Raw genomic sequence first — 15,810 nt, 5'->3', positions numbered from 1 at the left:
ATTTTAATGAATGAAAAAATTAAGAATAATATAAATATACATTTTAAAAATTTTAAAAATAATATGGATAGGTTTAAAATAGATTTGGATTAACAAGTTACAATTATGAGTAAGTTTTGGTAAAATTTTAGGTTCATATTTCAAGTTAGGTTAGGTTCGAGTAAACATATAGCATGTTAATATCATACTTAAGTTTAGTCCAAATCCGCTTGACTCAACTTATAAACACTTTTAATTTAAATTAAATTACTTTTATTAAAAGTGAAGATAAAAGAAGTGAAGATTTAAATTTAGGTTTTGTTAGTCTCCATTATGATATTGATAATAAATATAAATTGCGGAATTAGGCATTTTTACTTTAATCTTTTTAGTTTAGATTTTATATTTTTAAAATTTTAAAATTTAACATTGGCTCAAAGTAGTCGTTAAATCATTAGGTTAGATTTTGCTATAGTTCAAGCATTATGTGTAATATTATGTGAAGTGGTTTTGCTTTTTGTTTTCTAATATGATCTTTTGTTTTTTGTTTGTTTTTTTTTAGAATTTTGAAATTTAGTCCTAACTTGATGATAGCATTATTCTGCTACCTAAAATAATATTAATGTCTTATTTAAACATTTTAACCATGCTTGAACTAGAATTGTAATTTATATTTTTTAAAGCATGCTTGTATGGGGAATCTCATGCATATGGACTTAAAATCACGGATATAATGGTATAGAATTCCAGTTGCGCCTTAATGATCATTTTTTGAAAAACTGAAAATACAGTTTTTTTGACATATATGAATTGATTTCAAGACTTGTGAACGTTTAGCATTTTAATGTTTTAGGTAAGTAATATACATGAAAGTATCTCAACTTAATAATTTATAAGTATTTTTAGATTTAAAAAATATAAACTTAAATGCGATAAAATGTATAATCTTTCTAATTATAGACGGAAAAAATTATACATAATTCTTATTAATATTATATCAAGAAATATGATCAGAAAAATTTGATATCTAAATCTAGAAATCACAACTGAGTTTAGTATTTTTTACAAGTTAAATTTACTTTTCACCCAATCATATTATGCCAAGTGTATTAAAAAGAAAAGAACCATTTAATTGATTTTTTAATTTTCTTTTAAATTTTATTAATTAAAAATATTAATTCATTCTCTTCTTCACTACAGACGAGATAAAAATTGAATCTTTTTAAGAACCCTAGCCGTTACTCTTAGTGCGCCACCGCCATTGTTGCGTCTTGCCGTTGACGGTATTATTTGACGTTCAAAGCTCTCCCCTTTTCTCCCCGTTATCTTCCCCTTATCCTTTGGCTGCCTTGCACTGCTGCCACTGCTTTGTCGCTTAACTCCATCGTCGTTGGCCGCCCAATGAAACGTGTTACCACCTAACTCAAAATAGTACGAAAAAAAAAACCAACATATGAGAAAGAAGAAACAGAACGAGCAAGGCAAAGTAAAAGGTAGAAGTGGTCATGGGCTGGGTCGGGTCGAGTTCGGGTCGGGCTCAACTAAAAAATTAGGCCCATTCATTGGGATCGGGTCGGGCCGGGCCTAAAAAATGGGCTTAAAATTTTGTCCAAGCTCGACCCAAATAAAAATGTTAAAACCGAGGCAGGCCTACCACAGTATTAATTTTATATTATTTTATATAATTTTAAATATATATAATACATCAAAAATATTAAAAATCAAAATAAATATTTTCTAACAAATTGAAAATAAATTTTAAAAATATGTAGACTTAAATAGTACTAAGATAGATGCAACTTAATAAGTAAATACCTCTAAAATAATAACAAAATTAACAAAGATCTTTAAAATAATAACAAAATTAATAATAAAATAAGTTTTATACGATATCTAAATAATAACAACAAAATAGTAGCAATATAATATTAATATGGTAGCAAAATAGGAGAAAACAATAAGAAAATAACATTAAAAACAAAAAATAATGATTTTTTTGTCATTTAGTGAATTCGGGCCAGGCCGAGTCGGGATCGGGCCAAAAATACCTTACTCGAGGTTCGACCCATTTTTTAAATGGGCCTTATTTTTTTGTCCAAGCTCATTTTTCGGGCCTATATTTTTTTCCAAACCCTGCCACATTTCGGACGGGCCTTCGGGCCGGGCCGGGTAGCCTGACCCATGAGCAGGTCTAGTAAAAGGTGAAGAACCCATTTCTAGGTTTTAAGATAGCACTTCAGTGGTGGAGTTTCAGGGAGAATCAAGCCGATAAAAAGAGCGAGGAGCAAGAGAGAAGCATTTCATCATTGAAATCGGGGCAGAAGGACACCGGAAGTAGACCCTAACGATGGTGGCGACAAAGCAACTTTAAGGTTTCAAGGGAGATTTTATCTTGGTTTGAGAAGGAAAATGAAGTTAAAAGGGAAAAAGTGTTTTGATGGAGCAAGATGGGGCTCGAACGGTGATAGCGTTGGGAGAAAAAGGATGGAAAAAATAAAAAATGAAGAAAATAAAATTAAAAAAGTTGATTCATTAATCAAATAAAACTTTATTACTTTAATTAATAAAAATTAAAAGAAAAGTGAAAAATATGTTTTTTTTAATACACTTGGTTGAATATGATTGGTAGTTTGAAATGTGTGGTGTCAATATGATTGGATGAAATTAATAATTTAACGACAGTTAGTCAGGTATTTAAAGAAAATATCAAATTGGCTTACAATTTCTAAATTTAGGTATTGATATGATTGGATGAAAATAATAATTTAACGATAGTTAGTCAGGTATCTAAAAAAATATCAAATTGACTTACAATTTCTAAGTTTAGGTCCAAGTTTGTAAAAATTGTCAAGTTCAGGTAACTCTGATCGCATGCGCACATGCGCAGAAAAATAAATAATTTTTAAAGTACGGTTTTAACTGTAAAGCGTACAGTGTCAGTTGTAGTATTTATAGTGTTACAATAGAGCGCCAAAGTATTCCAAGGATCAAACCCAAATGAGCTAGCGATTTAGTGATTTCTATTCAAGAAGCATGCAAGAACAGAGTCCAGCTAGCTACTCACTAATTTCTATATTACGACAAAGCATAAATGGAGTTAATTAAAACTAATTAATTATCTAAGACAAAAAGGGACTAAATTGTAAATAAAACAAAAAAAAACTATCAAATACGATAATAGGAAACGGTTGGTTGATTTCTATGTGGTTGGTTAACTTTTGAATTAGGGATCTAAATCGTGATTACTCTTAAATTAGTTCTATTTTACCTCTCGGTCTCCACTTTATCAACTTAGATAAATTAATCTTGTTTATCTCTCGACCTTACCAAAAATAACTCGAGACTAATGAATTGGTGCCCAGTAATATTACCTCTCGGTCTCATTTATCTTGTTTTTCCCTTAGGGGTGTCAATCATAATTTTTGAAGTTCATTCGATTTATTCGAGTATGGTCATGCATTTCTAGTCTCACTCTATCAAGAAGCCTAAGGTATTGCTCCCATTATGTAGGAGGGATAAATTCTATATTGATCAACTATATCCCACTACATGGATTGTGGTATATGTAACACACTTGACCCGTATCCGTCACCGGAACAGGGCTACGGAGCATTACAAAACATTCAAAAACATTTACAAATAACTTATGTAAATTACTATTCATTTACTGAGATCATTCATAACGTCCCTTGATTGGGCCTTCGAGGCCCAATACGAGCAAGAGAATCGAGTCGGGACTTAATCGAGAACTTTAAGAATTTTTTGCGACTTTTCAAAATTTTTCCAAGGTGCAGGGCTCATACGCCCATGTGGTCCAAGGGACATGCTCGTGTGACCCTGAGACATGCTCGTGCTTGAGGCTGTGTTCCACCCCGTGTAACTCTCTGACTTGCACACACAGCATTGCCACACGCCCGTGTGCTATGTCGTGTGGTTAATTAATTCAGTTCAAAATTAGGTGCATGTTTCACACGGCCAAGACACACGCCCGTGTTCTAGGCCGTGTGGCACACACGGCCAAGACACACGCCCGTGTTCTAGGCCGTGTGGCACACACGGCTAAGACACACGCCCGTGTCTCTGCCCGTGTGCTCAATTCTGAGCATTCTGTTTCTGAAAATTAAGGTGCCGGGGATACACGGCCTAACCACATGCCCATGTTACCAAGCCGTGTGTCACACACGGTCTAGACACACGCCTATGTGTCTGCCCATGTGGACAAAATGAAGCCATTTCTAGCTTAATTTCTCACCCAAAATTTCACCCAAGACTTGCACTTGAAACATTCAACCAATACCAGCCATTCCAAGCATTCAACTTAAGCAAATTTCATCATTAACAAGGCATATCACTACGAGCATACATGATCACAACCTTACCTTAGTTTAACTTAGGCATCCGCAACATTGATCACCTATTCATAACATAACACATGTGTATATGTATATCATAATAATCGACTTAGTTATACCAAAATGAACCATTACTAGCCATCCAATGGCTAAGTTACAAAATAACATTTCAAACCACTATTGGTCAAGTTGTCCTATACATGCCATTATACCAAAATGATTTTACTAAGTATACCCAAAATGACTAGTTGATAGTGTGACGATGTTCCAGTGATCTCCAACCTTCACGAGCTTCCGAGCACTATAAAATAGGGAAAAAATAAATGGAGTAAGCATTACATGCTTAGTAAGTTCGTATAACGGAAACTAAACTTACCAATCCTGTTTATTAAATCTAAGTATACAATAACAAGTTTTCCATCCATTTGGCTAAATTGCCTAAACACATACATTCAATCAAACATGTTAGTTACAAAGTTTACATATACATCAAGTAAGAATAGATGAGCTCATCATGCAATACACTTTCAATACATTATCATTTCATCTCATAATTCTCATGCCATGTCTAGAGTTATATGTTTGTTGAATCATTCAATTCCGATGGATGCTTAAGTAGTACACTTGCAGTGTATTATTCAATAATCCGTCAATTTCTTATTCAAGGGTACCCATTAGGGCACTTATCCAAGAAACACTCTCTCGAGCCACATATCGTATAACAGGATTACCAGTCCAGGCTAAATCCTTTATTTAATGTAAGCTTAGAGGAGCTCGATTAGGATTACCAATCCAGGCAAAACCCTAATCATAACGTATGCTTGAGAGGTATTATATGGGATTACCTATTCGGGCTAAATCCTTTATATAACAAGGTCAATGGGATTACACGTCTGAGCTAAATCCCGTCCACAAAAAATGCAGGACCTTATTAATTTCGAGAAAGCACATATAATCATCAGAATTTAGTATTCAATCGGGACTTACCCTTTTATCATCATTTCAAGCATGTATTCAAACACTCATCATAACAATCAAATAAATCATATTAATATAAGTCACATTACATACAAACACAACTTTCAATTAAACATATTTACAAGTTCAGTTAAGGTACATAAACCTACCTCGACACTTGTTCGCGTAAAAAGTCTACTTATCCAAAACCATTTCTTTTTCTCGATCTAACCTTGAATTAATGTTGTTCGGATCTATATAAATGAATTTAACCATCAATTTCACACATTTCATATTTAAATGGACTCAATTTACATCCTAGGCAAAATTACCATTTTGCCCCTAACTTTTCCATAAATTCTGATTGTCCCAAGGCTCGGAAAATGAAACTTGTGCAAATTACTCCCTACTCCAAGCCTAACCAGAACCCCACTACAAATTTTACAGCACATATATTCATAAAATTTTAGAATTTTTCATCAAATTTTACAACTTTTCATTTTAGTCCCTAAATCATGTTTTCATCAAAAATCACTTTGTAAAATTTTACTGATAAAGTGCTTAATTGGACTTTTAGGACTAAATTGCAAAAGTTGCAAAATATGTGTTCTAATTCATAAGTACTTGATTGAAATGGGGGTTTAAAGAGGAGGTCCTTAAATGGTAATTAGACCATTATATTTCGTTTGGACAAAAATGGGCATGAATAGGACAAAATTTTAAAGAAAGGCCTTAAGGGCATTTTAGTCATTTGGTAATTCAAAGAAATAAAAAGGGAAAATAAAGCCAAAATTGACTCATATTTTTCAGGGAGGCCGAAATTAGCATGGGGGAAACCATGGCTATGGTTTTCAAGCTTTCCAAGCTCAATAGTAAGTCCGTTCTAGCCCCGTTTTTCAAGTTCGTTATGATTTTAGAATTCCGGTAACTTGATTAAGCTTATTCTAGCAATAATTTAAGCTAGGGTTCATATTTGGAAAAATACCCATAGGTGAAATATGTTTATTTTGATGTTTTATGGTAAAATATGAAGGCTGAAATTATGTTAATTAACTTTTGCTAAGCGGTTTTAAGCAAAAATGAGTAAAATGGCTTAATTAGTAAAAGTTGTTATTGTTCATAACTATGTGTTAGAGTGAGAATTTGATGTTTCCATAGAAAGGAAAAATGATCAGCATGTCATAAAACATAAGAATAAGGGATGAAGTTTAATTCCCGAGCCTAGGGGCAAAAGTGTAAATAACAAAAGTTTAGGGGAAAAATTGTAATTTTTTAAAAGTTTGAGTTAAGGACTGTTTTGAATAGTACATTAATTAAATAAGTAAAATATGATGTTTTAGATCCTAAAAAATGAGATTTGAATCTAGAATAGGAGAAAAATCGAAAATCGAAAAAGTTGGTAAAATGGCCGTTTTAGTATCGAGGTAAGTTCATATGTATAATAAGCATTAATTTATGCATGTTTCAATGTAAAATTGATATATTTACTATGATTGCCGATGTGTTGAAAGTACGTATAATTATGATGATTTAAATGTTCAATATTAATTTGACATGGAAATGAGAAAGTATGTAAGTTTGTATGTAAATAATACATTATCTTTATTACGTTTTTTTATTTCAGCATATTTTATGTATTGTAGCTATTTTTTGAATCATAATTGACTATTGGAAGTATGGAATCAAGTACTAGAAAGAGAGAGAAATCCCGGTTGAACCTTCGGAAAGATTGGATGATACAGATGGTATGTAGCTAGGTCACATGTATGGTGCTGAGTGCACATCATGTGTACAAGAGAGCTACGAGACATTATGATGTAGCTAGGTCGCATGGGTGATACTATGTGTACACCATGTAGACAAGAGAGCTACGGGATATATGTAGCTAGGTCGCATGCGTGGTTCTAGGTGAAGGACACCATGTAGACAAGAGAGCTACGAGATAAACTGGCTAGGTCACATGGGTGGTACTAAGTGTTCACCATGTGTAAAAGAGAGCCAAAATTATGTGTACAATCAAGCTAGGTCACATGAGTGGTGCTAAGTGAAGGTCACTATGTGTACAAGAGAGCTTCGATTTTAAAGGTGGGTTGTGTGCGATACCTTGGCGATCATTATTATTCAAGCGTTCAACTGGAAATTGATTAAATGAAATTGTGTATGACTTTGTGATGATAAGTGTAAGTATATACGTGTGTAACTTATGAGCAATATGCTCGATATGTGATTGGAAATTGGAAAGATTGTTATGGGAAAGTGATGAATACAATTGAAGTGTGAAAGATCAAAATTGACAATAAAACTGTTCTGGATAGTTGCATTGATGTGAATCTAAAAATTTACCAAAAATAGTAAAAATTGAATCAGAGACTGAATGCGACATCAAATTAGATCTTAATGAGTCTATTTTCATATAACAGAAATAGAGCAAGCAAAGGAATTCTATATTATGAGATATTTAAGTTTTTGAGAGACTAGTTCAGAATGACTACGTGATCCCCTATTCTGACTTGGAAAAATCATTAAAAATTGTAAAAAAATAATTATGGGATATAATTTATATGCTTGAAATCCTTAATGAGTATAGTTTCAAATAAAATAAACAAGAACATCCTTTGAATTCTGTACAAGGAAAAAATTGATTCGTAGTGAAGAGTGGTCAGAACAGTTGAGTAGTGAAATAGGGGTAACTTCAATGAATAAACTGTACTAATTTGCTGGACCAAAAATTATGAAAATTTTATGGTAAGAATATATGTGAATCTAGTTTCAAGGAAAATTAACAGTTTGTAATTTGGAGTTCTGTAGCTCCAGAAATAAATAATTTAGTTGCTAGTACTCTGCTAGATAGCTTATTTTGAACCTGTTTATGATTGTAATAGTGAAAGTATGTGTGTTTCTGATGGTAATATTCCGGGAACATATTGTGACTTTGTTTAAAGTATGATAATGTATTGTTTATTAATATTTACATACTTACTTACTAATCTATAATGCTTACTCCCTTCCTTTCCTTTTTCCTATAGTGTCGCAGATGTTAGCCCGAGTTGGAGGTCGCCGGAGGTTAAATCACACTATCAAACTATTGATCGATATATAAAGGTTTTAAAGTATTTTAAGTCTTTGGCATGTATGGAGACTCGTTTAATTGTTATTAACTTGCTAGGAATTGGCTTAAAATACTGACCTATGTTATTTGAAGGTCTCTATTGTATAAAGTCATCTAATGTAGATAGTCTTGATTATGTTATTAATTAAATGATGCAATTTATGAATGTGCATGCTTGCCTATGTGTGTGGTTGAATTAAAGCATGATATGGGCCTTGTAAGCTCTTTTTAAGGGACAGCTTGAATGTGTTTGAAAAAGTTTTAAATTAGAGTGAAATTATGAATCGGTTTTTATATGATGATTAGTGATTAAGTCCGGTAATGCCTCGTACCCTGTTCCGGCGTCAAACACGGGCAAGGGGTGTTACAAAGAAAAATCTACATATTTTTCTTGATGGTATAATTACCATATAAGGACCTCTAGATTTGAATTCCATAGCTATTTAACCCTTATAGCTACTAGAATTCAACTTTCACATTTTATGCGATTTAGTCATTCTTGTAATTAAGCACTTAATCGATAAAATTTTTGTTTCAAAATTTTCACACGACATGTCTATTATAATACAGACCATATAATGAAATAAAAATAAACCTTATTTTTGGGTCAGATTTGTGGTCCTGAAAACTGTTTCGATTTTACTAAAAAATAGGCTGTTACAACTCTCCCCCTTAAGGATTTTCGTCCTCGAAAATCTTACCAATAAAAAGATTCGGGTATTGCTTCCTCATAGTATCCTCCGGCTTTCAAGTAGCTTCTTCAATACCGTGTCGTTGGCAAAGAACTTTCACTAAAGCTACTTTTTTATTTCTTAACTCTTTTGTTTCCCAAGCTAAGATTTTGATTGGTTCTTCACCATATGTTATATCTAGCTGAATCTCTACCTCTGTCAGAGAAATAACGTGTGAAGGATCGAGCCGGTACCGTTGTAAAATAAACTCATGACAAACATTATGAATCCGATCAAGTTTTAGTGGTAAAGCTAACCGATATGCAACCGGTCAAATTCTTTCTATAATATCATGTGGTCAAATAAACTGCGGACTCGGTTTTCCATTGTGACCAAACCGAAGTGCTTTCTTCCAAGGTAACACTTTCAAGAATACTTTGTCACTGACTTGAAATTCTATTTCTTTTCTTTTCAAATCAGCGTAGGACTTTTGACGATCAGAGGCTGCTTTCAAGCTGTGTCGAATCACCTTTACTTTTCCCTCGGTCTCTCAGACCAAGTCAACTCTGTGTAACTTTCTCTCACTGAGTTCTGTCCAATACAATAGAGTTCTACATTTGCGACAAAAAAAGACTTCATACTGTAACAGCCTGATTTTGGGGCTAGTCGAAATAGTGGTCGCAGGACCACAGATCCAAAGTCATATAAATTATTTTATTATTATTTTAGAGTCATAGTATGATCATAGGAGTGCATGAAAAATTTGGTGGATTAATTTTAGCGTTTATGAGCCGAATTGTGAAAAAGGACTAAATCGCATAAAGTGCAAAAGTCTTGAATTAATAGCTAAAGGTGTTAAATAGTTAGAGAACCAAATTAGGGGTCTTTAAAAGGTAAATAGACTGTTGGAAGAAGGCATAGCCAGCCATAGAGTCAAAGAGGAGACAAAATTGTCAAAATTAGGTGAGTTGGTGACCAATTTTGACTAGATTAAAAATAAAATAAAGGGAAAACATATAATCTCTTTCCCATATTCTCCATTGAATTTTCAGAAAAAATTAGGGTTTGAGAGCCTAAAATTTTCAACAACTTGAAGCACTCACAAGTAAGTGATTTCTATACCCTTTGTTGATGATTTTTGTATTTTTGAGACCCTTGTAGCTTGAGCTTTCAAATGAGGGGTATATCTTGCAAAATGGTTGAAGGTCTAGGGTTTTTCCATGAGAGCATTTAGGGTGTTTCTAAAATTTTATGGAAGAATATGAGTCTTAGTTATGTAATAGACAACTTTTGTGAAAGGTGTTAATGTGAAAATACCTAAAGGGACTATTTTGCACAAGTTGTAAAATGAATGATAAATGTGTGAAATAGAGAGAATTTGGGGTTGCTATAAGATTAAAAAGAGTTCAGCTAGGCTTAAGAAGCAAAGAAATTCAATAAAAATTGATTTTCGAGCATAGGGGTAAAATGGTCATTATGCCAAAGTCTAGGGGTAAAATGGTCATTTTACCGAAGATGTGAATTTTTAATTGCTTAATTTTATTTAGTGATTAAATAAGTGCGTTTTACTATTTTAGATCAAGAATTTCCAAATCCAAGCCTAGATCGGGGGAAAGCCAAGTAAATCGACTAGTCGCCACATTTTGTAATCCGAGGTAAGTTGTATGTAAATAATAGAAATACATTGTTATTATATGTGCTTGAAATATTATAACATGAATTGCTTGATTGTGAAATTGAGAATGTGTAATGATAAATGAGATAGTCGAATTTCCGTTGGAACCTTAGGAAGTAAATCAGATGTTCATGCCATGACATTTGGGTCATTCGTGTGTAAGCCAGTGTCAGACATGTATGGGACATGCATCGGCCACATTATGAGAGCCAATGTAAGACCATGTCTAGGACATGGCATCGGTATTGAGATGAGGGCTAGTGTAAGACATGTCTGGGACATCCATTGTCCTCGAGAAGTAAGCCAGTGTAAGACATGTCTGGGACATACCTCGGGTATGAAATGATAGTCAGTGTAAGACCATGTCTGGGACATGGCATCGACTTGAGATGTGAGCCAGTGTAAGACCGTGTCTGGGACATGGCATCAGTACCTTACCTATGTTTGAGGTTTAATGATTCTCCGGTAGTATTCTGAATGGTTCAACAGTGAAAGTTATGTTCTTAATCTAGTGAGGAAAGTATAACCGTGTTGTGAGTGGCACAGGAACCTAATTGGTACGTATGAGATATGAGCTCATTGTATAATATGTGACTTGTATGGATGGTGATGAATAAGTTATGTCTATGCTTACCTTGGTATTATGAGCATGTTGATTATTGATATATTGTTGTTCTATATTTATTTATATGCAACTTACTAAGCTTTTATTCTTACTCCCTTTCCTTTCGATCTCCTTACAGTGCCGCCTATCTAGCTCAAAGATCATCGAAAGTCAGAGATATTGATTACACTATCAACCGAAGCATTCGGTATAGTTGGATTTATATTTTTGATTATGGCATGTATAGGACTTAGGCTTTATTATTTTGTGTCATTGAGGATTGGCCATATGTATTGGCTTAGGTCGGAAACCCTACAACTTGTATTAAGCCTTGAATGATGGCTAAAATTCATTTTGAATTTATAAAAGATGCATTATCATGGTTGAATGAGTGTCTATTGTGGCTGATTTGGTTATAGAAATTATGCTTGTTTTGGTATTGGTTGGTATTTGTATAGAACCACTTATGTAAAGGTGGCATTGAGGCTTGGTAAATAGCCTTATATTGTCCACACGGGTAGGCACACGGGCTTGTTTCTAGGTCGTGTGTGACACACGGTCTGCCCCATGGTCGTGTTGTTTTGCTGTGTGTCTGGGCTGTGTGTGACACACATCATGAGCATGCTGACGTCAGAAATAGAATGTCCATATTTTCGTAAAAGGGCTAGGACACAGGCGTGTCGTAGCAGTGTGAGAGACACGGGCGATTGACACGGGCGTGTGTCTGACCGTGTGAAAACCCCTGTAGGTGTGAATTAGAAATTAATTCTACACAGGTGTGGGACACTGGCGTGTCCTAGGGTACTTAGGCCATGTGAGCGACACGGGCCAACAGCACGACCATGTCGAAATAGTCACACGGGCGTGTGCCCTGTTTTAAAGGCAAATTTCTTAAGGTTGGTGTAATGACCCGGAATGGTCCTGAATAGTTTTCAAAGGTTGATTTAAGGCTCGTAGGCTCATAATAAGAAGTTTAAAATATAAGTTGAAAAGGTTTTAATTTGGACCGAGTCTCGGTAACTTGAGATTGTTTGTATGCATGAGATCAAGTTAGGTAATGCCTCGTACTCCACCCCGGCGTGGGTTACGGGTATGAGGTGTTACATTTAGTAGTATCAGAGCTATGGTTTAGTCTGTTCTAGGACTATCCTTGCAAGAGTATGAGTCTAGCTATACATGCCATAACTTTATATTGATAGTGTGACGATTTCTGACAATTATAAATTATGTTTTTATATAGTAAATGGATCTTGATAAAGCCACGGTAGATGATGTGGATAGTAATGCGTCGGCTCCTGTCGAAGGGACCACTCCAATTGAGAGTGAGCCTGTGAATATGGGCCAAGGCGGAGGGGCTAGAGAAGCCTACCCTTGAATGTTGGACGCTTGGTACACGGAGTTTGTTTGTGCGAATCCGAAAAATCCACCTTTCCCACCTCCTCCGATTCTTCAGTATGCTCCGGTAGCTCCGCAAGGCGCGGACATGATTAGAAGAGAGAAGCCTCTGGTAGACAAGATCTGGAAACAAGGGGCCGAGGAATTCCGGGCTAGCATAGATGATGACCCGGAGAGAGCAGAGTTTTGGCTAGAAAATACCATTAGGGTATTTTATCAGCTATCGCACATACCTGAAGAGTGTCTGAAATGTGCAGTGTCGCTTTTACGAGATTTAACTTATCAGTGGTGGGACACTCTCATGTCTGTCGTACCAATAGAGAGGATCATGTGGGAATTCTTCCAGGAGGAATTTCGAAAAAAGTATATTAGCCAAAGATTCATAGACCAAAAGAGGAAAGAATTTCTAGAGCTAAAGCAAAGCCGAATGTCAGTGACAGAATATGAACGTGAGTTTGTGAGGCTTAGCAAGTATGCACGGGAGTGCGTATCTACAGAAGCCACCATGTGTAAGAGGTTTGAGGATGGCCTTAATGAAGATATCCGAGTGTTTTTTGGCATCTTAGAGCTGCGGGAATTTGTAGCACTTGTTGAAAGAGCCTGTAAGGCCAAAGAGTTGATTAAAGAAAGGAGGAAAGTGGCTTTTGAGTCGCGGGATTCAAAGAAAAGACAGATGGATAAATCACATCAGTCCTCATCTAAAAGATCGAGAGATTTCACTACCCGATCGAATGCTTCGGTAGGGTATTCAAATAGGAACAAGAACTGGCAGGACACAACTTCTAAAGCCCAGACCACTTCAGTCGTAAATGTTGGTAGCACTCGGCCAAATAGGCCAGAATGCTCGCAATGTGGTAGGCGTCATTTTTGCAAGTGCCGAGGGAATGAAATGGGCTGTTTCAAGTGTGGGTCATTGGAACACTTCGTCCATGATTATCCTGAATTAGATGAGAGAGAGAGAAAACAAGATGTGAAAGCGAGTAGTGCCCTTTTGAGGGGTAGGCCATAGAAGAACCCCGAAAGTAGGGCTAGCAGTAGAAGCATGCCAAGAGATGTTGTGGTGAGGTCCGAGGGCAGGGTGCCTGCAATGACTTATGCTATACAAGCTCGGGAAGAGGTAGAGTCTCTCGATATGATCACGAGTACCTTTTCTATCCATGAAATACCTGTAGTTGCTTTAATTGACTTGGGATCTACTCACTCTTATATTTGTATGGATTTGATACCTCGTATGAGTATGCTAGTAGAGTCCACTGAATTTTTAATAAAAGTGTCCAATCCTTTAGGCAGATATGTGCTAGTTAATCAAGTATGTAGAAATTGTCTTTTAACAAATAGGGGTTATTTTTTTCTGGCTAACTTGATGTTATTGTCGTTTAATGAATTTGATGTAATCCTTGGGATGGACTAGTTGACTGCTCATAGCGTTGTAGTGGACTATGGGAGAAAAGTTATTGACTTTAGATGTGAAGACGGGAATGTTCTTCGAGCTAGACCAGATGAGTCAGATAATCTGCCTGTAGTAATATCGTCTTTGACTACCGAGAAATATTTGAGGAAAGGATATGAGGCTTACCTAGCTTTTGTGCTGAATACTCAAGTGTCTGAGTTGAAGATTAAATCAGTGCCGGTAGTTTTTGAGTTTACAAACATGTTTCCGAAAGAATTACTTGGATTACCTCCAGTAAGGGAAGTTGAGTTTGGAATTGAGTTGGCCCTCGATATGGCACCCATCTCGATTGCTCCGTATAGGATGGCTCCAATGAAGTTGAAAGATTTGAAAGCGCAGTTGCAAGAGCTAACGAACAAGGGCTTTATGAGACCAAGTTTTTCCCCGTGGGGTGCTCTGGTACTCTTCGTGAAAAAGAAAGATGGGTCGATGAGGTTATATATCGACTATAGATAGCTTAATAAGGTAACAGTGAAGAACAAGTATCCTTTGCCAAGGATCGATGACCTGTTTGATCAGTTAAAGGGAGCCACTATATTTTCCAAGATTGACCTGAGATCTGGATACTACCAGTTAAGAGTGAAAGAGCAAGATGTGCCAAAGACTGCGTTTCAGACAAGACACAGGCATTATGAATTCCTCGTCATGCCCTTTGGTCTGACTAATGCCCCGACGGTGTTTATGGATTTAATGAACCGTATTTTTCAACCGTATCTAGATAAGTTTGTCATCGTCTTTGTCGATGACATATTGGTTTATTAGCGTGATAAGAGCGAGCACGCGGAGCATCTGAGAGTTGTGTTGCAAACCTTGAAAGACAAGCAATTATACGCCAAGTTTAGTAAGAGTGAATTTTGGCTTAAGGAGGTTGGATTCCTAGGACACATTGTGTCGGGAGACGGGATCCGAGTTGACCCAAGCAAGATCTCGGCTATTGTAGAGTGGAAACCACTTAGGAATATGACTGAGGTCCGAAGCTTTTGGGTTTGACCAGGTATTACAACGGTTTGTAAACAGATTCTTTATGACAGCTACACTGATGACAAGGCTGCTGCAAAAAGATGTCAAGTTCGAATGGATAGAAAAGTGCCAACAAAGTTTCGAGAAACTGAAGGCTTTATTGACCGAAGCCCTAGTATTAGTACAACCAGAGTCGGGTAAGGAGTTTGTGATATATAGCGAAGCCTCCTTAAATGGTTTGGGGTGTGTCCTTATGCAAGAAGATAAGGCCATAGCTTACGCTTCAAGGCAATTGAAGCCACATGAGAAGAACTACCCGGCGCATGATTTAGAGCTAGCAGCCATTGTGTTCGCGCTAAAAATTTGGAGACTCCATTTATATGGCGAGAAATGTCGACTATTCACCGAACATAAGAGCTTAAAGTAGTTGATGACTCAAAAGGAATTGAATTTGCGGCAACGTCGATGGTTAGAGCTGTTAAAGGATTACGAGTTGGTAATAAATTACCATCTGGGAAAGGCGAACATCGTCGCCGATACATTGAGTAGAAAATTATTATTTTCCCTGAGAGCAATAAATGCTAATATGGCTTTGTCTAATGATGGTTCGGTTCTAGCAGAGTTGGGAGCTAGATCGACGTTTCTTCAAGAGATCTGA

The sequence above is a fragment of the Gossypium arboreum genome, chromosome 13 (genome assembly GCF_025698485.1).
Source record: "Gossypium arboreum isolate Shixiya-1 chromosome 13, ASM2569848v2, whole genome shotgun sequence".
NCBI classification, from domain to species: Eukaryota; Viridiplantae; Streptophyta; class Magnoliopsida; order Malvales; family Malvaceae; genus Gossypium; species Gossypium arboreum.
Note: the sequence above shows the minus strand (reverse complement) of the source record.